This window comes from Nuphar pumila, chromosome 1, assembly GCF_984573655.1.
Source record: "Nuphar pumila chromosome 1, dmNupPumi1.hap1.1, whole genome shotgun sequence".
NCBI lineage: Eukaryota > Viridiplantae > Streptophyta > Magnoliopsida > Nymphaeales > Nymphaeaceae > Nuphar > Nuphar pumila.
In genome coordinates this window covers 143,971,516-143,998,973 of record NC_143249.1, presented here as the reverse complement: position 1 = coordinate 143,998,973, position 27,458 = coordinate 143,971,516, and positions in this window count along the sequence as shown.

Genomic DNA, 27,458 nt, shown 5'->3' with positions numbered 1-27,458 from the left:
AATCAAGGTGTGTGTGTGTGTGTGTGTGAGAGAGAGAGAGAGAGAGAGAGAGGGAGGGAGCCAAGGCTGGGCATGTAGTGTTGTTGTTTTGGGGATTTAGAAAGGGGAAGGCTCTTATGGTGGTTGGACCAAAGAAAGGGGAAAGAAAGAAAGTAGGGAAAAGAAGAAGGAAAAAAAAGGAAAAGAAGAAGGAAGAAAAGGGAAAAAGAACGAAAGAAGAAAGAGAGGGAAGAAAAGGAAGAGAGAGGGCTGGTCGACCAAGGGGGAGAAGGAAGAAGGAAGGAAAGAAAGAAGAAAAGAAAAGAAAGAAGAAGAAGAAAAAGGAAGAAAGAAGGAAAAGAAGAAAGAAGAAGAAGAAAGGAAAGAAGAAGAGGGAAAAGGAGAAAGGAAAGTAAAATGGAAGAAGAAAAGGAAATAAAGGGGAAAAAGGGGTCGACCCTCTTGTGGGCCTCACTTAAATAAAATAATAAAAATAAAAAAAATAGTGAAAATAAAGGAAAAGATTATATATATCATTATTATTATTTTTTATTAAAAAGAAGTGAATGGAAAATCCATCTCAGAGTGGGCTCATTTTCTATTTCGAAATTTGTTTTGAACATCATAAGAGTAGAATAGTCTTTTTAGAAAGTTTCTAAACAAAATGAGCTATTTTTTGCAGTTTTTGAAATGAGCTCCGAATTTGAAATTTCATACCCCATTGCGAAGCAAATCCTGTTTAGAATTTGAAAATTTGAGTTTGAACGGAATCCAGTTTGTTTTTTTCGAGAAAATATTTCCAAATTTAGAATCCTGGGGGTAAAAATGTCAATTTTAAAAACCCAGGGTTTGAAATTGATTTTTGAAGACTTTAAAACTCGAATCTGGATTAAAATTTTCAAAACTAGAGTTTTGGACCTCGAAAATGAAATGAAATATGATGAAATGATATGAAATGATGGAAAATGATGAGGAATGATATGAAATGCAATGCGAAATGCTAACTCTGAATGAAAAAATTTGGATATTAAACCTCGATTGATAGTTGTACCAGTTCAGAAATGACAATTTTTGACAAAAATGGGCAAAATGGTTCGAGAAATGATTTTTGTCTCTGCTGGGCCAGAGTGACACTGAAAATTAGGGTTTGAATTGATTTGAACTGAAATAAACTAGATTGAGTTGGGTTTTAGGGTTTCAGAACTCAACTGGACTGACAAGACACTGACTCAACTGAACTCCCGGACTGAATTATCGAGAAAAGCTATCATTTTTAGAGAAATGGTCACTGGAGTGAAGTGAATTACAGACCAAGGTTGGGTTTGAGCTAGAACAAAGATCAGTAACACTGAGATGAAATAAAATTGAAGCTCGAACACTAGCTCAATTGACTGGACTCAACTCAATTTCAGCTAAAAGAGCTTAAATGGGCTAAAATGAGCTCCTAGACACTTGGAAGTGGATTTGAACTGAAACTGGAACACTTGAACTCTTGATGAGTTCAAGCTAGACTTAGAGGAATATGACTGACTGGGAATGACTGACTCGGAGACAATTGGCTTGGATTTGAGTGAGAAATGAGCTCATTTCTGAAGAAATGATCCCATTTTGGTAGGAATGGTTAGAAATGAAAATGGTATGTTCATCATGAGCTCAGATGAGCTAGAAATGACTGACAATCTAATTGTTTTGAACTGTCCAATAAGCTTGGTTGACTTCGACTGACCAATGTCTTAGGATGACCTAGGGGTAAAATGGTAATTTTTCTAATAAAAGTGGGTAAAATGATAGTTTTCTAAGACAAACATGGGATTGGACTCCTACACTGACCTATCAGGGTTGGCACTGCACGAGGAGGGTGTCTGAGAATGGATGAGAAAAAATTGGAGTGTTTACAGTGGTAGCTTGGCGAACGATTGAATGTCGCAATTCAAGTCAAAGTCTCTCAGACTTTGTGATCCATCAAAAGTCGATGGGGTACTGCTACTCTCCACACTTGAGTGTTGTGGTTCACTAATGTGTGAGGTCTCATCTTTTAGACCAAGTGATGCCCGTAGACCCATATCGATAGTGTATTTCTTTTGCCATTCATTGGCAGAATGTCCATCTTCGCCACAGTATTGACAATCTTGAACCTCAAACGGGCATATTCATTCATCGTGCATAAACTTGCACCGATAATAATAGTCACATGAATCGTGAGTTACCATTTATACAAAGATGCACCCAATCAGTAAGTTAAAAACATACTTACAATGAGATATTGTGAACATGATAGATCTTAAACCAGGTTTCTCAGATATAGGCTTTGATACCAATTCTGTAATACCCCATATTTCCAAAACAAAGTTATGTAAAAAAAATCATAAATTTTTTTTTTCTTTGCAGCGAAACTTAGAAAAGGTTTTAGCAGCGAAAATGAATGATAATGAGTCATCGGTTTTAGAAAACTCTGGGCAAGTCACAGGAATGTCGCCAAGCTCTCACTGACCACCAAAGTATTCTATTTATCAAAACAACTTGTTTATTACAAACATCACTGCTTGAAAAAACAGTACTTAGTTTTAATAAAGGAGGTTGTACAACATTGTCTAGAGAAACCCTAGAACTCGATGTCACATTGCTCCACATATTGCAACACAGGTTTAACACCTAAAATCCCTATAAAACAGGATTAGAACCATTGCTGGTCTGATAAGTAAGAATTCATCCATACATTCAATCAAGCATCAACTCATGCAAAGATCACTCAGGGTCACAGTTCACAAACAACGACTCTCATGTCTCTATGACTTAGCGTATATTGTGAGAGCCTCCTCAGGGATACAAGTTGAACACTTCTCTCAAGTCTCCCTGACTTGGCGTGAGCCACTTTAGGGTTGTGATTTGAATATCTCGCTCAAGTTTCCAGAACTTTGCCTAAGCCTCTTCAAGGCATCATTTGAGATGTCAAGCTCAAGTCACCATGACTTGGCACATCCATGTTCCATGAATTCAAGTGTGAGCTCCTCGAGCTTAGCTTGTCATGCAGATACAACATAGGTCTTTGCTCTATCAGTCCAGTAGTATATCGATCATGACACCTTTCTCAAGGTTATGTAGGATTTGACAGAACAACATTCATTCACTCATACATTCATATATCGTTGAACCTAGAGCTAATGCATTGTTTCGATATTAGCGGTTCACCCCCTGGTACACGAGAGAACTTTTGTCCAAGCATCAATGCGATGTTCTGAGGGTTGATTATTCCATGTATTTTAGATACCCCAGAGGCTTGTTGACCCTATTCATGTTAGGGCAAAAAAACTCATACTGGGATAACCCTAACTGGTCGGTTTGGATGCATCCTCTACTGCAGTGGTCGGGTTCAATCATTAGATATTCAAGGATAACCACAACCTCCATACCTCTTGAGTGACGGGAGGTTCATTGAACTCTATCAAGTTCATAATCAAATACATGTCACTCATGGTTGTACCATCATCGTCTTCCACGATGAGCAATAGTCCGGAAGCGGTCTATCGGTCTAACATTTACTTGTCGAATATTGGCATGTCATTCGGGCAAGCCAGTGCAACCCTCACTGGGGAATTATATACTCGATCCCATTCAGTATTCCCCTAACACGGTCATCAACTGCGAGGTTCATGCGACCTTAAGTCTTATTCATATGCATGCTTGACTTTGCTCTCGGCATCAACGGCCATCACGAGCACCTCACCTCTTTCGGGCGGACAACGTACTCCAACTCTTCGGCCCTTATGAGTCTAGTTGTGTAACAGTATCGCAATGAGCATGCATATGACATGATCTCAACGGATCAACTGCTCGACGTATATTATCACAACGAGCACTTGGCCTAGTCAAGGCACAACAACTACTCTGGCTCTTCGGCCCTTACGAGTAAAGTGCTCTTACAGGCGAACATGGGAACGAGCTATTTTGGTAGCGTCCTAGCAACAGGGCATCCTCATGACATTCAACTGGTTCAGACAAATCTTTTGCCAACCATTTTGACAACACTTCCCCTGCTTTGACAACAGAAGTATGATGACCCTTTCTATGTTATAGAAAGTATTTGACAGAACTTGGGCAGTACCTCCTCTGTATGACGAAGTAACATGCTACTCTCTTTCTGAGTTGGTTGAGTTCCTTCAAAAATTTCAGCAACACTTCTTCTCTTTGATAGAGGAAGCGTAGGTTTCTTTTAAGCTCGGTGAGCATATTTTCAGAAATTCCAGCAACGATTTTCCTCTTTGACGAAGAAATCACTATGCTTAACTCGGGGATGGATGCACACTGTTGTGCATAATTTGCATCCATCGAGGTTCGTTGGAACCTTGGTCCATAGTCAAGCCATGCGCAAGTGACTTAGGTTTTTATGAAAAAGCGGTTTTGCGCAAAATCAAAGCCTTTCCCAAAGGGACTTTATTCGTCAAGCAAAATCTTGATTGAGGAGTGGCAATGGAATCACATTGGCGATTTGGAGTTTAATCTCCATTTGAATGCTCATTTATGTGCACTATATGTAATATAAGAAGAAGCATGTGCTTTATAATGTGGTGACATAAATGAGTACATATTTAATGTTCGACGAGGGAAACTGAACTAAATAACTTGCATAAAGTAAATACATATATATTTGCAGAAATCGAGAGCCTTGGCATCATTCGACATGATGGCAATTTTAAATGCATAATTTAAAATGCAGAAAGCAGGTGCCTTGGCATCGTTCGATGCGATGCAATCTTAAAAGCATAATATAAATTGCAAAAAGCAGGTGCCTTGGCATCATTCGACGCAACACAATCTTAAATGTGTAATTTAAATTGCAGAAAGCAGGAGCCTTGGCATCGTTCGATATAACAACAATCTTAAATACATATATACATGGGAACCAATATCCAATGATAGTCGCAAGGTATGCGCGTGTACACCAAATGTCCTAGAGGGTGTAAACCAAGGACTAGGGCTAGATACCATTTTTAAGACCGCATATACTATGTATTCAACATATAGTCGCAAGGCATGTGCGTGAACACTGAAGTGTCCTAGAAGGCATAAACCAAGGACTAGGGTCAGATACTGCTTCATAACGTATACAATATATATCACAACACAAATAATCAAATACTTGAGAGAGAGTGATCGACGAATCTAACTTACCCTCTGATTGGTGAAGAATGGCTCTTGTACGCTCTGTCTACTTCGAACGAGGTTCAAACCTTTCTTTTAGACGTCAAACTATATAAGACCCATAATTTTTCAGTATCTTTCTGAAGAAATTCACGAGGCATTTCCAAGTAGAAATAGCATCTGAATCCGAAATACAAATTGAATCAATTTGTACGAACTCGTTATACTTAAGATATTCATCGCTTCACGAATATATACTCAAACACTCTAGAAGTCATAACTTCCTACCTAGACGAAATCAAGAGATTTCTACGAGCCAACTTTCTTAGTTACGTCAATACGAAGGGAATGGCATACTCAGAATTTTTCAGAAAAAAATCACCGAAAACCTAAAATTTTTGCGGGACACAAAAATACTGGTAGAACCCACAAAAATATTCTTCAGAAAATATTCGATGGGACCTACAAAATATCTCATAAAAATATCTGGTGAGCCCCACAGGATAAATATCTCATCTGGATAAGATCAGTGAGTCATCTGGATAAGATCAATGACTCATCTCGATAAGATCAAATGGAATTTTTGAAAAAACTATAGACTAAAAAGAAAATTCTGAAACTTGGGGCTCAAGTTTCAGAATCTATAAATAAAGGAGCCCCCCTCCTTTGAAAAATCGTCTAGTCCTCTCTCTCTCTCCTCCTTTTCCAAACCTCCCCTACCTAGCCTAGCCTGCCTGACCTGGTCCTAGCTCACCTGACCTAGTCTGAACCCACTTGACCTGATCCAAACCCAGTTGACTTGACTTGAACCTAGTTGGGTTTGAAGTCAAAGTCAAGGTCCTTTTTGGTCTAGATTCTGGTTTGGTTTTCTAAACCCAGACTTAGCCTGCTTGAGCTAAGACCGAACCTGCTGAACCCAGTTGACTTGGACCGAACCCTGTTTGGTTTATACCACTTAGGTTAAGCAGCTTGACTTGCTTTACCTCTTTCTCAAGTAGGTCGACCTCATCTGACCTAGTCTGACCTCTTGACGGAAGGATCAAACCTCGTTCGAAGCATTGGAGCATTTAGAAGTCGTTTCTTCCGCAATTGGAAGTAAGTTCGCTTCGTTGATCCATCTTTCTCAAGTATTTGCTTGTTTGTATATAGCATATACTTTCTGAAGTAGTATTTGATCCTAGTTCTTGGTTGATCCCTTTAGAACACTTCGGTGTTCACCCGCTCGCCTCGTAACTATCATCGGATATATATGTTCAAATACGCAGTATATGTGTTCTTAAAAATGGTATCTCACCCTAATTCTTGGTTGATCCCTTCAGAACACTTCGGTGTTCACCCGCTCGCCTTGTAACTATCGTTGGATACGGATCTTGGTATATATCGTCTGGATCGGGCCGTCGCATCTTATATCGCCAAGGCTGTGTACTTTACCATTCGTCGTCGCGTCGTATGATGCCAAGGCTCCCTACTTTCTGCAATTTTTTATTAATGCACTTTTGATTATGCATTTATTTCTGTCATCGTGTTGAAAGACGCCAAGGCTCCTACTTTCTGCAAATATATATATAGAATATTTCATTCAGTTAAACACCCCGAACAATAGTATATGCATTTATTTTACGTCGTTGTCATATAAAGCACAGGCTTCTGCTTATACTAAATATATGGCGCATAAATGAGCGTTCAAATAGAGATCAAACTCCAAATCGCCAATGTGATTCCCTTGCAGCTCTTCGTTCAAGATTCTGCTTGATGAATGAAGCCCCTATTGGAAAAGCTTCACTTTTCGGCAAAATGCACTTTTCGTAAATACTAAGTTATTTACGTATGGCATGGCTATGACCCAAGGTTCCAAACAACATAGATGGATGCAAGGTACGTACAACGGGGCACATCCATTTCCCGAGTTAAGCATAGCGATTTTCCACTAAAGATGGGAGATGTTGCTGAAATGGATAAAAGAAACGCACGCTTTCTCCGTCAAAGAGAGGAAGTGCTGCAAAAATTTCTGAAGAAGCTAAGAATAGATCAGAAAGAACGTAGAAGGATACTCCATCATATAGCGGAGTGTTACCCCATTCATGGAATGCTTTCTACAACATAGAAAGGATCGTTACACCACTGTCGATAGAGCAGGGGAGGTGTTGATGAAATGGTTGGCAAGAGAGCTGTCGAAACCGGTTAAAATGACACAATGATGTTTGTTGTTGAAACGATGCTAGAATGGCTCATATCCCTGTGTCTGTGAGGGCACCTTACTCGTAAGGGTCGTTGATCTAGAGTAGAGGTTGCGCCTTGACTAGGTTTGGACTCATTGAGTAAAAATATGTCGAGCAGTTGATCTATTTAGATCGAGTCATATACATGCTCATTGAGAACAGTTACACAACCAGGCTCGTAAGGGCCGAAGAGCCAGAGTGTATTGTTTACACCCAGAAGAGGTGTGATGCTCGTGATGGCCGCAGTGCCGAGAGCGGTGTTCTGCATGTATATGAATAAGACTTAAGGTCGCATATATCCCACGGTTGAAAATCATGTTAGGGGTATCCCCCTCGGTTGATGACTGTGTTTGGGGCATACTGAATAGGGTCGGGTACATACTCCCGTAGTGCTGAGGCACGAGCTGCCTAAATGGCATACAATATTTGTTTAAGTAATTGTAAGATTGGCAGACCCCTTCAGGAATTATGCTCACTGTAGAATGACAGTGATGATACAGCCTTGAGTGACATGTATTAAACTTTGGACCTGATAGAGTCCACGATGGCCTGAGTCACTCATGGGTTTTGGGGTCGTGGTTATCCTTAAGATCTAAGGATTGAACCCAACTACTGAAAGTAGAGGATGCATTCGAATATGGGCCTAGTAGGGTTCTCCCGATTGAAACACACCGCCCTACTATGGATAGGGTCAACAGGCCTCTGGGGTATCTAAAATACATAGAACAATCAACTCCCAGAACGTCGAGTTGATGCTCGGATAATTGTTTCGCCTGCGTACCAAGGGTGGAAGAGGTTAAATATCGAAACAATGCATTAGCCTAAGTTCAGCGATGCTTGAATGTATGAGTGAATGGACGTTGTTGAGTCAGTCCTGCATAACCTTTGTGAATGTGTAATGATCGGTATACGACTGGACCGACTGGGCAAAGACCCGTGTTGTATCCGCACTACTAAGCGAATCTTGAGGAGCTGTCCTTAGATATGTGGGATACGGATGTGCCAAATATGAAGACTGGAGTTAGACATCCCTTTGAGACCCGAAAGAGATCAAGGCTAAGTCATGGAGACTTGAGCAGTTATTCAAACCACAGCCCAGAAGAGGCTTGCGTTAAGTCATAAAGACTTGACTGGATGTTCAACTTATAGCCTTGAGGAGGCTCTTGCGATATACACTAAGTCGTGGAGGCTTGAACGTCGTTATTGCGAACTGCGACTCTGAGTGGTCAACGTATTTACTTGAGTTGAATGGATGCATGATTGCTTGCTTACCAGACCATCAGTGGTTCTGACCCCGTTTAATGGGGATTTCAGGTGTTGGACCTGCATTGCGATATGCGGAGCAAGGCGGCATCGAGTTCCAGGGTTTCTCTAGACAGAGTTATACTGCTTCCTTTTATTGAACCTATACTGTTTTTTCAAACAGTGATGTTGTAATAAACATATGGTTTTCGATAAAATAAAACACTTTGGTGGTCAATGAGTTGCTTGGCCACATACCTATAATGCGCCCGAGGTTTTCTAAAACTGATGACTCATTATCATCTGATTCCGCTGCTAAAAGTTTTTCTAAGTTTTGTTGCAAAGAAAAAAAAAGAAATTCATGAAAATTTTAACTTAGCTTTGTTTTGGAAATCCGGAGCGTTACAAACTAGGTCAGATGAGTTCGACCCAGTTGAGAAAGAGGAAGAGTAAGTCAAGTTGTTAAACCCAAGTGGTTTGAACCAAACTGGGTTCAGTCCAAGTCAACTGGATCAGGTAGGTTCAGACTTAGTCCAACTAGGCTAGGTTTAGGTTAATTGAATCAAACATAGGTTTATGACTAAAAGGGACTTTGACTTTGACTAAACCCAACTAGGTTCAAGCCAAGTCAAGTGGGTTCAGACCAGGTTAGGCAGACTCAGACCAGGTCAGGCTAGGTAAGTGAGGTTTTAGAAAGAGGAAGGAAAGAGAGAGGGAGGGGCAAAAATATGAGAAGAGAGAGAGTGGGGAGGGCTATTTATAGCCCAAGCCCACCTTCTCTTTGGATTTTTCTAGAGAAATCCAAAGAGCTCTTTCCCCTTCTTGCCCTTATCTTTAATTTAATTTCAAGAGGTTCCTTGGTGTGGGGCCCACATAAAATATTCTATAAAATATTATGTGGGTCCCACAATATATTTTATAAGGAATATTTTTATGGGTCCCACCAATATTTTTATGGGTCCCACCAATATTTTTGTGGGTCTCATAAAAATTTTGGGTTTTCGGTGATTTTTTTTCGAAAAATTTTGAGTACACCATTCTCTTCATATTGACATAACTAAGAAAGTTATCGCGTACAAATCTCTTGATTTTACTCAAGGAGAAAGTTATAGCTTCCTGACTGTTTAAGCATATGTTCATGTAGATACAAATATCCTAAGTATAAGTGGTTTATAAAAATTGATTCGATTTGTATTTCGAGTTTAGATGTTATTTTTACTTGGAAATGCCTCATGAATTTATTCAGAAGTTTGTTGAAAAATTGTGGTTTTATATTGTAAGTGCAAGTACAACCCAAATAGTGGTGGGTTTAACAATGACACTAAAGGTTTTAAAAAAAAATGATGCCTTCTTATTGATGAAAACCCTTAGTGACCAGACAAGCCTTGTAACGAGCCACTAAGCCATCAACGTGCCTCTTGATGCAAAAGATTCATTTGGACCCAATGACATTGTAGTAGGGTTGAGGTGGGGCGAGATGCCAAGTATGATTGAGTTGGAGAGCGTGAAACTCATTCTACATAGTCGTGTGCCATTTAGGGTCAAGGTTAGCTTGTTTAAAGGAAGTCAGTTCGGGTGCTAGTAAAACAAATCTGAAGCAAGGGAAATAGGATAGAGGGAAGTAGAAAATGCTTAAGGCTTAAGGGAGTTGGTCATAGAGTGGGTAATCATGGGATGTATATGATCGGTTGGTCGGCTAATGGGGGCAACGACAATAGGAGAATATGAGACAATAAGGGATGGGGGTGAGAGCAGATGGGAGGTTGATGCAACATCAGTGGGAAGGAGTATCGCAGGAGAGGTGGGGGCAGCTCGACCGAGTGAACTTAGGTTATGTTGATCGTGAATAACAACATCAACAGGAGGGGTTGTAGGAATAGGGGATTTTGGGTGAGGAGGGTCCTAAGGGGGTAAGACAACGGGCTGAGGAAGACCCCACTCAGGCAGATCGGGTATGAGAGAATGATCATATTGGCATTCATAACTAAATTAAGACTCGTTAAAGTAAACATGAAAAGAAATATATGTGTGGTTGCTGGAAGGATCAAAGCAGAGATAACCCTTGTAACGAGAGGCATAACCATGAAAAATACATGGTTTTGTTTTAGGTTGAAGTTTAGAGGTAAGATATGGGGTCATAGGAGGATAACGAGCACCAAAAACACGAAGATGAGGGTACTCAACAGGTTTTTGAAAAATAAGCTCATAAGGTGACTTGCAGCCAAGCACTAAGGCTGGAAGACGATTAATAATGTATGTGGCTATTTAAAAAGCATCTACCCAAAAAGTATAAGAAAGAGAGGCAGTGTGCAATAGGCTTAGCCCGATTTCAACAATATGTCGATGTTTGCGCTCAACAAGGCCATTCTATTTAGGGTTATGCGGACATGAAAATCTATGAAAAATATCATACGTGCATAAAAAACTTTCAAAATCATGACCAATAAATTTACCTCCATTGTCAGATTGAAAAGATCTAATAGAAAGTTGAAATTTCTTTTCAATTACATTCTTGAAAGTCTTGAAACATTCAAACACTTGAGACTTAACACAAATTGGAAAGAGCAACGAAAAGCGAGTAAAATCATCCACGATAAGAAGATAAAAACGAAACCCTTCTCTTGAAAATCTTGAGCGGGTCCCCAAACATCACCGTGGAGAAGTTCAAGAGGTGATGTCGTAGATGAGAGAGAAGGCCAAAAGGAAGATTGTGATCCTTTCCAATGAGGCAACTTTCACACATGTTTATTTTCTTGTTCTTATTAACAAAAATTGCATGACTGGAATTTAAGAAAGAAACTATCTTCTTATTTGCATGCCCGAGGCATTGATGCCAGAGATCAAATTATGTCAATTTCCATGCATAGACTGCCACTTTCAAATTATTGTTAGTTTTGATTGAGTAAAGTTCCAAGCTAGATTTCAGCCCCCTCAGACATTATCGTCAATAAATTGACTCATAGATAAAATATTTTTCGTGATATCAGGAACATGAAGAACATTTTTTAAATCAAAAGTAGAGTCATGTGATGATAGAACAAGATTGCTAGTGTGTAAGATGAGAATCATCTTACCATTGGCAACCATGATTATCTCACCTCCTTGATATTGAGATTTATTGAAGAGTTGTTGGTCATCCATAGTGAGATGATTTGTAGCAATAGTGATACCAATAGTCATCAGTAGATTGTTGAAGGGATATTGCATAGAATGCTTTAGGTATGTCCCAACAATTTTTGGCAATATGACATCATTTTCCATAGTATTGACATGTGACTACCCTACGCCCTCCTTGATTTTGTGTAACTTGAGTTTCATTAGGCAGATTTTGAGGAAACTTTCTCCCTTGGCCCTTTCCATGACCTCTATAGTAGCCACGTTCGTGACCATGACTTTTGAAGGTGTTGAAAGCAGTATGTGAAGTTTTGGGCATTTTAGTGGGCTTGGTATAAAGCAGGAGTACACGTTTTTCTTGATTGATTAGGAGATCATACAGATTTGCAAAGGTGTAAGGTGTCAGATTGGTGGTGATTGATGTCACAAAACTCTAATACTCAAGAGGGAGTTCATTTAAGGTTATCTGAATAAGTTTCTCATCACCTACTTGGTGGTTGGCAGCAGCAAGGGAGTTAGCTAAAATTTTTATACGGTCTAGATATGATAACATATCCATATTATCTTTCTTCATAAAAGTCAAGTATTTTTTCAAAATCATGAGTCTCAAAGAAGAATAAGACTCATATGCTTTTTCTAGAACAAGTCAGACTTCACGTATTGTTCTTGTTCTCATAATTCGAGCATTCCATTATATAAAATTATTGGTTACAATAGATCTGAAAACTTTCCAAATGATTACATGTTTTTGATAAACATGATAACAACTATCAAAAATGATAATGGCAATATTTATCAAAACCGATAATTTACATACATAACAAAAATGATCAAAAACGATAATTGTTTCCTGATCTCATGTTAACTCCTTTGGCTTATCCAAATGGTGAGATCATCCAACATTAAAGGAGTCCAACTTTCTTTTCCATTTGATGCTGGAGTTACCTGTTAAGAAAGATTTCGTCTTGATTGTCTTATCAGTTTCAACTACCTTATTGTTATCCTTATCACCAAAGACCCTTCAATTTTGATAGTCTTATAGTCTCGCTATTTCATTCGATCCCCGCTTTTGGCTGGTAGCAACTTCATAAATCCTGTTGCTGGGAATCTTTGGATAAGGAAAAAAAGGGTTCATGAATTAAAATCTTTTGTCATCAAAAATTAGCATTTAAAATTTTTAAATAAATAAATTATAATTATAAATAAAGAGTATAACAAAATGTATATATTTAACAAGGTGTTAATATTTCAATAAGATCACATGTCTTCACCAACCAGGGGCGCTACTTGTCTAGTAGGAGCAACTAGTGCACGTCACTTGCATTGGGATGTTGCAAGTTCAAAACTCTAAGGTAAAGTTTGTGTAACTGGTAGGGGTCTGCCTAACCCTAGCTTTCCTTTCCAAAAAAGAAAAAAAGATCACGGGTCTTATATATGGGGTGTTATACTTTATAAATTACGTATTTTTTTGTATTTTTTCATCATCATTTAGAAGGATTTCAATAAAATCGTGATGTTATCAACATATCCCCCAATATTTATGATTATGGTTGGTAAAACAAGTGGCACTCTCACTTATCTCAACAATTTCCAACATCTCAATCCTACCAAATTGTTGCATTATAGTTTATAGGAGGGGAAATTTTCCATTTAGGGGCCAACTTTTTAGTCTTCAGCCCAAAGATGGACTTCATATTTCATATTGTTTTGATATGGGTAAGGCTGGACACCGTGCTGGGTAGCTTGTGGGTTTTGGGGTATCATTTTAAGTGTTGGTATAAATGGTGACCAAAAATAGGATTTAAGATAATCGAGTTCCCAAGCCTAGAGGCACGTTCTTATGATCTCTATCTTTAGAACTTTAATCGCCCTACTTTGGGATTTTTGAAGATACGAAAAGGGTTTGTTCACGACTGAGTTTCCAAGATACAACTAGGCTTGGACCTCAAGAGTGTTACTGCTTCGCAAGATCAGGTGACCTCTCCTACACTTAAACTTGGCAAGCTAAATCGAGAACAAAAGAATAGGAGAGAAAGCTTGAGAATCAAAAAATATGATAAACCAAAAGACGAAAATAAAGAAATTTATAGACTTTAGAAAGGCCAAAACATTTTTGTGATAAATAAAATTAAAAGCCAAAAATCCAATGGTTTGAAAATTAGATGAAAATAACCCTGAACGGTCACCTACCTTTGACTAACAATCAAAAACCTCCAAAATTGTACAACAGTTATAATGCCCATAAATGCTATATAAATGCATTTTTAAAGTCTTTCAAACAGCCAAACCATTCAAGAAAACAGAAAGTCAAAGATAGCTAGGTCAAAGCGGACATAGCCATCTCACATGCGCCTCGCACTGCTTCACCACAGCGAGTGTAAAGTGCACCATCAAAATTCCATATTACGCCTCAAGTGTAACGCTCTGGGAATTAAAAACCTTTAAAATACGTAAAAATTAAAAAATTTCTTTTTCTTTTAAAATGAATAGCGGAAATGATTTTTAGCTTTCGGTTTAAAACCTTGGGCAGGTTATATTTTATAAACCATAATATAAATAAAGACAGAATTAAATTTAAACAATTATTATATACATTATCTTTTACATAGGGTCCAGATAATAGAAATATTTAGGATTAAAATCTAAAATGAATCCTAAATAAATCCCCAGATCTTGGAAATCTGAATTATTTGATGTCGCTCATGTCCAACATCCAATGCTTTGTAATCTAATCCATATATGAACCTGTAATCCCCATAAAATGGAGTCAGACTTATGACAGCCTGGTAAGTAATTATCAAAATCAAACAATTCAAATATTAAGCATAATTTAAGTAATTTAAATTCAAATAAAAATGCATGCTTCAATGAATAATTATACAATTTAAAACATGATTATGCATGATGTTAGGAGGGCATATTTTCATATCAATTTATGTGAATGAGGTCTTTGTTTCGATATTTACCATTACACACTAGTATGTAGGAGACGATAATAGCATTCAGACGAAGCATTCTGGGAATATATTATTCTAGTGTGTATTACCCGGATACCTGACTTAATCAGACTCCCAAAGCAAGTGGTCAATGACCATAAAGAGTCTTGTAATGGCTTTAAACAGGAGAAACGGATGCATCCACTAACTGCGGTTGTCTGAAGCCTATCACCTAGGACATGTCGATAGCCTCAACCTCCTCAACCTGAGTGACAAGAGGCTCCGAGTAATCTATCGCTCTCAAAAATCAATATAACAATGTCACTCCTGACTATACCACTATTCTTTCCAAGGTAGGCTAATCTTGAATGGGCCCGAAGGGTTCTTTTATAGGACTTAGCATTTTCAAAACTAGGTTTAATAGCCCAAATACTCATTTAAAGTAAACACTAGGATCATATGTACCCAACCCATCCAATGTTTCTCTCTAAAAATGAGCACTCGCCTGTGAAGGCGGAGTTATTTAAGTTTGTGTGTAGAACCTTTTGGGTATAAAAAACCTGCATAATAAAATCTTTCAAGAAATAACATGTTACACCATGATTATTCTTTTGATCAAAAATTGAAAATCGTCTAAGCCTTGACTATTGCTTGGCCAGAACACTTTATAAAAGTTTTTGGACGATTTTTAATTCAAACTCATAAAATTCAAATTATTGTCATTCTAAATAGGTATTTGTTCATGCAGATACTAAAATATGCATGTGACCATAAATAAACTTTTCAATAATCATGCATGCATTAGAAACGTGTCTAATATAAAAATTATAAGATTTTGATAGAATAACTTACTTTAGTTTTTGATAAATTGAAGTAGAACAGGATAGAGCGTTGGTGCTTTGATTTATTCTGCTAAAATTTTTATTATATTAGATTATATTTTTCTATTAAATTTTGGGCAGTATCTGCCCTATAAAACTATAGAAAACTCTTTCTAATGAATTACTAAAAGTCTAAAAATCATTTAAAAATAATCTTAAAAATTTTATAAAATTTTTCACAGAGTTTCCTCTGTAATAATTCAAATATCCAGAAAAGGGTTCGAACTTAAATTCGAGTTGTAAAAATTCTGACATGACATTTCATCATAAATATTTTTATAAAGGTTTTTCAAAAAAAATGGTTCGAAAACCTAAAAAGGATTTTGAATTTTTTTTTTACAGAATCCCCTTTAAAAAAATCATTTTTTTTTCAGAAAGATCAATAAAATTTTTAACATAATTTCTATTAATTAAATAAAGAATTTTAGTTCTGATTAAAATAATTCAAAAATTCAAAAAAATTATTTAGAAAAAAATGGCTAGAACTACAAATATAGTGGTTCTAAATACTTTAAAATATTTACAAAAATTTTAACAAAATCTTCCCTGCGTAAAGACAAGGTTAGATTAAATTTTGACAAAATTGCTAAAATTTAAATCTAGAGAGAAATCATAGGGGTTCAGAGGGAGAATAGGAGGTCCTACAAACCTAAATTTCGTTCTAGAGGAAAGATTCAAGTACTAACCTGATTTAAGAAATTTTGGGCAGCGCTTCTGTGACCTTACTTCAAAATTTCTACTAATTTGAGCAGAATTTCTGCTGACAATACCTTAGAGACCAATTTTAGCTCGTCAGAGCAACTATGAAAGAACAAAGATCACCTGTGAAGAAAGGAGAGAGGCTAGAAGGGGTTTGTTAGAAAATTTATGGTTTCAATGAAGGTTGGGGTTAGAATTCTAGAGAGAGAAGGCTTGGGTTTAGAGAGAGAGAGAAAGAGTGCTAGAGAGAGAAGGGACTTGGGTTGGAACTTGGGAGAGAGAGGGATGAGGGGTATTTATAGGGGAGAAAGGAGGTGTCCCCCTCCCCCTATGGGACCCACTTTTATGACAAGTGTCAATTTTTGAGGAAAGGGGGAGTTAACTCACCCCTTTTCGTGATACATGTCAGAGAGAGGAATGAGCTTGGTGTCACCTCCTCTCTGTGGGAGTGACACCCAACTCTCATGGTTTTGGAAAACCATGGTTGCCCATGGTTTTGGGTCAGTGGTTTTTTCAAAACCATGGATTGCCTATTAAAATAATATAAAATATTATTATTATTATATTATATATTTTAAGTTCTATTTTTTATACCTACTTTACCCCTGATCAAATTTCATCTTTTAGGACTGCCATATAAGAATTAAGAAGTTACTCTTTTGCCCTTTGTCGGTTCAGATAATTGTTGGACTTGTCATTAGGGGCGACAAATTATCGTTTTGCCCCTAATAAATTTATTAATTCTCTGAAATGTCCCTAAGAGAAAAATTACCTTTTTACCCCTATATAATTAGGGATTTTACCAAAAAATGCCACTTGGTTGACAAATTACTAATTTTTCCTTAACAATTTAATCAATTATGAAAATGTCTCTGAATTCCGAATTTTGAGCAATTCTCTGTTTGAATCTATTAGGATTTTTAATATAAGTTCAAATCTTTGTTTGGATCCAATAATTACTCAGAAATCAGGGTTTTTAGACTTTAACTCATATTCAAGATATATCATAATCAAAACTTGATTTTTTTTTAGAATTTATTAATCATTGAAACTTCTGGGTATTACGTTCTACCCTTTTTAAAGAAAAATTTTGTCCTCAAAATTTGTTGTACAAATCAATCAAACAATTCTGGATACTTTTCTCTAATATTGTTCTTAGGTTCTCATGTACATTCATCGATCCCATGATGTTGTCATCTGACTTTGACTAGAGGGATAGATTTTGTCCTCAACACTTGATTTCTTCTATCCACGATCTCTACTAGCTTTTCCTCAATGGTCATATCTTCTCGAATTGCTATATTCTGATGTTGGATAATATGGGATGGATCATAAATGCATTTTCACAACATTAAAACATGAAATATGTTATGAATCTGCACATACTGAGGAGGCAACTCTATTTTATATGGTGTTTCACTAATTCTTTCTAGAATTTTAAAAGGTCCAATAAATCTGGGACTTAACTTTTCTTTCTTTCCGAACCTGAACATATTTTTGATTGGGGATACTTTGACAAATACCATATCATCAATTTCAAAAGTGTGTTTCTTTCGTCTTTGATCAACATAACCTTTTTGTCGGCTCTGGGCAACATGCAACCTGTCTCGAATCATACTTACTTGTTGAGTGTAATATTGTAATATCATTAGTGATTACAACTTTCGTTCACTAATTTTATTCTAATAGAGCGGTGATTGACATGGTCTTCCATATAAGGCCTCATATGGCGCCATTCCAATACTGGTATGATAATTGTTATTATAAGCAAATTCAGCTAGCATAATATGAGCATCCCAATCTCCTATTCTTTCATAGTTTGTATGGTACGCTCTGATTGTCCATCACTTTGGGAATGAAATGCATAACTAAACTTTAATTTTGTTCTCAAGGCTTGTTGAAGTTGATTCTAGAATCAAGAAGTAAATCTTGGATCATGATAAGAGATAATTAAAATTGGTATTCCATGTAGCCTTACAATTTCTCTAATATATAAATCTGCCAAACTTTTTAATAATTGACTTATACAAATTGGTAGAAAATGGGTTGATTTAGTTAATAAGCCAATAATAACCCAAATTGCATCATGTTGTTTTTGAATCTTGGGTAAACCTACTATGAAATCCATAGTAATTTCTTCCCATTTCCATTATGAGATTTCAATTTGTTGCATCATTCCACCAGGTTTCTGATGTTTAGCCTTCACTTGCTGGCAAATCAAGCACTTTGAGACATACCTTGCCACATCCCTTTTCATATCATTCCACTAGTACTTTCTTTGTAAATCCTTGAACATTTTTGTATTTGGGTGAATAATATACTTACTTTTATGAGCCTCTCCAAGTATCTCATTCATTAATTCAAGGTTATTCAACACCCATATTTGGTCTTGTATTAGAACGCTCACATCTTCTTTAAGTCGAAAAGAAACATCATCTTGTTGTTGAGCTCTAGCTAGAAGTTCTTCACATTGAGGATCTTTGCTTTGCAGTGATTCGAGTGAGGATTTCAGGTTGAACTATCAAATTAGATAATTGAATCATCCTTGTTTCTGTTGCAAATGGTTTCCAGTTGATGAAATCATCAATAAGTTTTCATTCTTTGTCTATGAGACTAGCCAAGACACCTCCAGTTTTGTGACTAAGAGCATCAACTACAATATTTGTCTGTCTAAGATGATAGGAAAGTGTGAACTCATAGTCTTTAATGAATTCTAGCCAACGTCATTGTCTCATATTTAATTTCTTTTGTGAAAACAAATATTTGAGGCTCTTGTGATCACTAAACACTTCAAATTGTTCTCCATATAAATAATGTCTCCAGATTTTTAGTACAAAAATGACTGTTGCAAGCTCTAAGTTATGGGTTGGATAATTCTTCTCATGGTTCTTTAATTGTTGGATAATTTTTCCCATGGTTCTTTAATTGGCGTGATGCATAAGCAATAACTTTTCTCTTTTGCATCAATACACAACTTAGACCTATCCTACAAGCATAAGTGTATACCATAAATCTGTCTTGTCCTGAGGATAGAGTTAACACTAAGGCTGTAGTAAGCTTTTCTTTCAAAATTTGAAAACTTTCTTCACATTTAGCATTCCATTCAAATTTAACACTCTTTTTCAAGAGTCTGGTCATCGATGATGCTATACGGGAAAAATCTTGAATGAATTCTCGGTAGTATCCCGCAAGTCCAAGAAAACTATGAATATCCGTAATGTTCTTAGATTGCTTTCATTCTAACACAACTTCCACCTTGGCAAGGTCTATGGAGATTCCATCTTTTGAAATTACATGTCCCAAAAACATAAGTTTCTCTAGCCAAAATTTGCACTTAGAGAATTTGGCATACAACTGATTCTTTCGCAGAGTATCCAGAATAATCCTTAAATGTTCTCGATGTTCTTTGTTCTTAGAATATATTAGAATATCATCAAATAAAATAATCACAAATGTATCTACAAATGGTCTGAACACATGATTTATAAGATTCATAAAGGTTGTTGATGCATTTGTAAGTCCAGAAGTTATGACTATAAATTCATAGTATCCATATCTTGCCTAAAAAGCCATTTTAGAAATATCTTCTTCTTTGATTCTGAGTTGATAATATTTGAATCTAAAGTCAAACTTTGAAAACACCTTAACCATTTGTAATTGATCAAATAAATCTTCAATGGAAAACAATGGATATTTATTCTTTATTGTAACCTGATTGAGCAGTCTGTAACCTATACACAATCTTAATGATCTATCATTTTTCTTTACAAACAATATTGGTGCTCTTTAGGGGGACATACTTAGTCTAATAAATCCCAGCTCCATTAATTCTAATAATTGTTTTTTCAATTCTGTAAGTTCTGTTGGTGCCATTCTATAGAAAGCTTTAGAGATCGGTGTAGTTCCTGACAGTAATTTAATGCCAAATTTGATTTCTCTATGTGGAGGAATTCCTGAAAATTTGTTAGAAAAAACATCTAAAAATTCACGAACAACATCCCGACTTTCAATAGAAATCTCTGTTGTATTGGCCAAAGTGATATTTACTAGAAATGCCATACATTTTTTCCTCAAATATCTATGGGCCTCTAATGAAGAAATAACTTGATTCTTAAGAGTAAGACTAGATTACCTAAATTCCACCTTAGGAATTCCTGATTGAGTAAATATCACTTTTCCTTCCTGACACAAAATTTTTGTATAGTGTTGATGTAGTCAATCTATGCCTATTATGACATCATAATTTGACATATCCAATAAAATCGGATTGGCAAGTAAATTCTATCCTTTAATGTTTACCTCTAAATTTGGCAAGTGTGACCCATAAAAAGACTTAGATCCAAACGGATTAACCACTTTCAGTGTATAATTTAATAACTTGATAGGTATGTGCAACAAAGTAGCAAACTTTTTGGAAATAAAAGAATGCATTGAACCACAGTCGAATAAAATAAATGCAGCATGTCCAGCAATAGATAAAGTACCTTGAATTAGGTCGCCTTTAGTGAGTTAATCAACAGTGGTGGCATAAATATGACCTGATGCCCTTTTATTTTGTGGTTGTTGTTGTTATTATTGTTGTTGTTAGTACGAGTATTGGGGTTGTTATTGGGGGCAACATCTATTAATGTCCCTAGTACATTCATCAGCCTCCTTCTTGTGTCAGTCTTTGATAAAATGGCCTGGCTAACCATAATATAAACAACCACCAGTCACTCGAGGACAAGGTTATCCTGGATGAGATCGGTAGCATCTCTGACACATTCTGGCTGGTAATGGTGTTTGCCTAGCTCCAAATTGTTATCATGGCCTTTTTACAGGAGGGACAAACCTTTTTTCTTCTAAATTTCTTTTAGGCCAACTCATTTGACCTCTAAATTGAGAAGTCGATCTGCCAAATTGACATTTTTGGATTTTCGCCCAATCTTCTTGTAGCAATGTAGCTACTTCTACTGCCTTTTCCAAAGTTTTTGTCCTATTAGTGAGAATTTTGGTTTGTAGGGTCAGCTTCACTCCTCTAGTGAATTTCATTGTCCTCTCTTCTTTCGTATCATAGATATATGGGCAATATTTCTTTAAATTTCTAAATTTAGTAATATATTCTGACAATGAGAGTCCTCCCTGTTGTAATTCGAAGAATTTTCTCATCTTCCTACTTCTTTCATGCTTGAAAAAATATGCAACATAAAAGACTTCAACAAACTACTCCCAAGTGACAGATCAATTATCAAATTTAATTTCTAAGGTGGATGCCCACCACCTTTCTGCATCCTCCTTCAAACGGTACGCTCCATATTCAACTTTATGATTTTCAGGCACTGCCAAAATACGAAAAATCTTTTATATTTCTCGAATCCAGACCTCTGGAGTTTCTTGATCTGTTTTTCCTAAGAATGCAGGAGGATCTAGTCGAAGAAATTTCTCATAAGAGACTTCACTATGGTTATGGCAAGCTTCCAAAGGTATAACTGGATCTTGCCTACTCTAGTCCTCGTCACTTATAGCAGCTGCTAAATTATTAAGCATTTCCATAATAAATTCCTATTGATAATTATGCTCTTTTGATCGCTTCTTTTGTGCTTGGCTAGACATCTTTTAATCAATCATTAGATAGTAATAAGACTAGAATTAAATCAAACTAAAATTAAGATAAAAAGAATATTTATGCATATAAACAAATATACAACCAGGTCCATATTTACAAAAATTTATATATCCGTAAGTTGCTAACAAAAAGAGCTCCTATGAAAGTTTGAGGAATTGGTGCAAATAATCTCTCTTGTTCTCAGTTTGCCTCGGCTGGCAAGAAGGCTCTGAAGGATGAACTTCTTCGATAGGAGTTCCTAAGCATAGATTACAATTATAATCTCCTCTAGGTACAAGTGGATTATAATTTATAGGTTTAGGTGGATGGATAAAAAGTGTAACATCTAGAGGCGTCAAAGTTGGTGCATGAGCCATGGGGGCAGGTACTATGGGTGCAGGGGCAATAGTTGTATTTGGATTAGACGAATTTGATGAAATAATTATTGGAGTAATTTTCAGAAGAGGATTCTCTATGTACAAATGTTGATCTGGAATGTTCTGAGCCACTCGTTGTCTCTTGATCCATCCCTGCCTTATCTGGCATTCTCAGATCACATGTTCGGTTTCTCCACAAAATACACATTCTACTAGTTCAAAAGGACAAGGTTGTGTTGGATGAGACTGTGAACACTTATGGCATTTTACTAATTTTCTATCCTCAATAAGCCACTAGATCTGTAGTTCCATATTTTCTATGATCTCATGTTGTGCCAAGTTGGTTGCATTCAAATCTTCAGCAGTCTTGACCATTTCCTCAGGAGACATCTATAAAATAATAATTTAACAATTCTATATAAGGAATGAAAATATAAAGAATAATACTTATAGCATGATGCTGGAAACGTGATAAATCTGGAATCACATTTTCAAAACCTCCGCTCTAATACCAACTATAACCCCCCGAGATTTAAAAACCTTTAAAATATGTAAAAATTATTTTTTTTTCTTTTAAAATGAATAGCAGAAATGATTTTTAGCTTTCGGTTTAAAACCTTGGGTGGGTTACATTTCATAAACCATAATATAAATGAAGGCAAAATTAAATTTAAATAAGCATTATATACACGGTCTTTTACACATGGTTCAGATAATAGAAACATTTAGGATTAAAATCTAAAATAAATCCTAAATAAATCCCCAAATGTTGAAAATCTGAATTATTCGATGTCGCTCCTGTCTAATATCCACTGCTTTATAATCTACTCCATATCTGAAACTGTAATCTCTATAAAACAAGATCAGACTTATGACAACCTAGTAAGTAATTATCAAAATCAGACAATTTAAATATTAAGCATGGTTTTAGTAATTTAAATTCAAATAAAAATAAAAATGCATGCTTCAATGAATAATTATACAATTTAAAACATAATTATGTATGATATTAGTAGGGCATATTTTTATATCAATTTATGTGAAAGAGAAGGTCTTTGTTTCGATATTTACTATAGCACCCTGGTACATATGGAACAACATTCACATTCAAATGAAGCATTCCATGAATATATTATTCTAGTGTGTGTACCCAGATATCTCACTAAACTGAACTTCCAAAGCAAGCAGTCAATGAATGGGAAGAGTCTTTCAGTAGTTTTAAAAAGGAGAAATGGATGCATCCAGTAACTGTGGTAGTCTGCGGCCTATCACTTAGGATATGTCGATAGCCTCAGCCTCCTCAACCCGAGTGACAGGAGCCCCCGGGGAATCTATCGCTCCCAAAAATCAATATAATAGTGTCACTCCTAGTTATATCACTATCCTTTCCAAGGTAGGCTAATCCTGAATGGGCTCGAAGGATTCTTTTATAGGACTTAGCATTTTTAAAACTAGGCTCAATATCCCAAATACTCATTTAGAGTAAATACTAGAGTCATATTTACTCAGCCCATCCAGTATTGCTGGAGATTTTATTATTTTGTCCCAAACAAATTTATTAATTTCCTAAAAATGTTTCTAAGAGAAAATTTACCTTTTTACCCTTATATAGTTGAAGATTTTACCAAAAAATGTCATTGAGTTAGAAAATTACTAATTTGCTCTTAACAATTTAATCAATTATAAAAATATCCCTGAATTTTAATTTTTGAGAAATTCTCTATTTTAATCCATTAGAATTTCGAATATAAGTTCAAATCTTTGTTTTAATCTAATAATTACTAAAAATCAGGGGTTTTAGACTTTAACTTATATTCAGGATATATCAGAATCAAAACTTGAATTTTCTTCAGAATTGATTAATCATTGAAGCTCTTGGGTATTACATCAAGCGCCCTTGTGCACACACACATGCGCGTGTGCGCATGTGCATGAACGACGCACGTCCGTTCTTGCATGAAGTATAGCAATGTCCGTAAGTTAGCCTAACACACGAGGTTTACCAAAGTAAAGAATAAAGAACAAATACTCTATTTAAACCACAAAAAAAAATTCTTTCTCTTAGATCTGGGACTAAACATTTTCAAAGTACTTTTGGTGGAAACAATAAAGCACCAAAACTTTACAAAACATGCTATATTTTAAAACTTTTTCCAACAATCCCTCACTAGTTTCAAAATATATCTAACTTGTATAAAAAACTTATGCATTGGTGAGAGTGTCTGCAGGACTTAAACCCTTAATTAGTAAAAGAAAACCTAAATGAACCAAAATGCTAAGTAGACTTACCATAAACTTAACTTTTTATATTGTTAATAGAGTTTTTAATCACATATAGGTTTTCAAAAGTTCAATTATGTGGATTTCAAGTTGGCACATTTAGAGCCTTGTGCTTGCCTAGATTCATGAGTGTTCTAGAGAATTGTCAATTCTCATAAGAAGTAGCACACACTTTTACACTCACATAGGTGGGTTTGTCTAGATGTTTTGTAACACACACTCTAGCCTTAATGCCTATAAACTCATTAAGAGCTATTAGCTCAACCCTCACATTAGTTATAGCTCATGAGTATACATCAAAAATCGGCTCACATAAATATGCTCAATACCTGTCATTCATCAATTTGTTTCTTATTGAACCTAGACACATGAGATCTCTAGCGCTCTAGGTTGTGTATCCTTAGACAATAACTTAATTGGCTTAATTCTCATTCCTCTCGATGTTTTAATGATGACATCTCTCAAAAGGACTTTCGTAAATTGGTCTGCCAAGTTTTAGCATGACTTCACATATTTTAAAGATATAATATTATCATCAATCATTTGTCTTATAAAATTGTGTTTTAGACTAATATATCTAGACTTTTCATTGTATTTCATATTACCTTCTTTACGTATAGTTGATTGGCTATTACAAAACATTGAAATAGCAAGTATGCGCTTCTCACCTAGTAGAATATCCACTAGCATATTATTAAGTCACCCAACTTCTCTACAAGTTGATGCCAAAGCAATAAACTCATATTCTATTATGAAATGAGTTATACCGGTTTGTTTCTTAGACCCCCATGCAACTGCTCCTCTACCAAGGGTAAAAACCCAACCACCTGTAGATTTGAAATATTCAAATTCAGTGTTTCAACTTGCATCATTATACCCTTCAATAATAGTAGAAAACTCGGTATAATGGATTATATAGTCTAAAAAATGCTTAAGATATCTAAGAATCTTGTTCATAACATTCTAATGTTGATGTTCATAATTATTAGTATACCTATACACATTGCTCATTGCATACGCTATATCAGACCTTGTGCAATTCATTGCATACATAAGACTACCTACAATACTGACATATTTTAATTGTTGAACACTTACACCATCATTATGAGTCAATTTTACGTTTATATCATATGGAGTACATGCAGGTAAACAATCAATATATTCATACTTTGTAAGATTTTTTTCAATGTAATACTGTAGATTGATATAATGCAATACTCTAGATACATATATCAGTATCATATATTTTGAAAGCATTATTTACCAGAGAACTATCAAATTTCTCATGCCATTGCTTAGGGGCTCGATTTAATCTGTATAAGGATTTCTCAAGTTTGCAAACTTTGCATTTTTGACCTAGCACTACAAAACCTTCAGGCTGCTCCATATATATCTCTTCATCTAATTCTTTATTCAAAAAAGTTGTTTTCATGTCCATTTGATGAATTTCAAACTTATATATGGCAGTCATAGAAATCATAATTCTAATAGTAGCAATTCTAGTTACAAGAGCAAAAGTATCAAAATAATCAATACTTTCTTTTTGTTTAAATCCTTTTGCAACCAAACGAGCTTTAAATTTGTCAATTATACTATTAGATTTTAACTTCTTTTTGAAAATCTATTTGCAATCAATAGTTTTGCAACCAATAGGTAAATCCACTAATTTCTAAACACTATTAGATATAATTGAGTCAATTTCATCATTTATAGCTTCTCTCCAAAAGATAGCATCTTAAGAAGACAGTCTCTTGAAAAGACACAGGATCTTTTTCAATTAGAAATGTATAAAAGTTAAAACCAAAATTAGTTGGTTTTCTAATGCGTTTAATGTGCCTAATTTGAGTTTCAAGTTCAGCATCATAATCATTAGAATATTCAATCATATTATTAATCGGATGTTCATCAACTACAGTACAACTACCATCAAGAAGAGAATCAAATGCATTTTTATGTACTATGAAAGATGCATCTTTAAATTCAATAATAACATCGTTAACAATATCCAGACATCTATATGCTTTACTATGTTCAGTATATACAACAAATGCATATTTGAATATTTTAGGTCTAACCTTCTGTCTTTTATTTTCTGAAATTTTAACATATGTTAAACAACCCCAAACACCAAAATAACTAAAATTAAGTTTCTTATCAAAACACATTTCATAAGGTGATCTATTAGATTTAGAATAAGAAACATAGTTTAGAATATAACAAGCAGTAAGTAGAGCCTCTCCCCACAATTTGGGATATAAACCTGTATTAAGAAACATAACATTTATCATTTTTACAAGTGTTTTGTTCTTTCTTTCTGCTACACCATTTTGTTTAGAAGTTTTAGGGGAGAAGTTTAATGAATAATACTATTATCTTCACATAATTTATCAAATTCTCCACCTAAGTATTCATCTCCTCAAACTGTTCTTAAATGTATAATCTTGGTTTTAAACCTATTTTGCACTTCAGCAAGATAATTTTTTTTTTAGAAAATGCTTCAGATTTATGTTTCATCAAATAAACATAACAGAATTCAGAATAGTCATCTATAAATATAATGAAATACCTATTGTCACAATGACTTAGAACATTATCTATTATACATACATTTGAATGCACTAATTCAAGTAATTTATAATTCTTTTCTATACTAAGAAATGAAAGTCTAGTCCGTTTAGTTTGAATGCATGTCTCATGCTTATGATTATGTTCTATTTTGACATGACTAGAAAGCAGACTAAAATTATTCATATTATGAATGCACCGAGAATTAATACGTCTTAATCATGAATGCCAAAGAAAATAAGAGTTAACCATATAAATAAAACAAATGTATTTATGCTTATCTTGAATATAGCATTAGTGACAAACTCTTTTCTCATAAGGATTTTCCCTTTAGTCACATTTATAATCCCAAACTTAATAATAATTTTCAAACCATTTCATGACAATAGATCTGCAGAAATTAAATTTTTACGAACTTCTGAAGCATAGAGAACATTCTC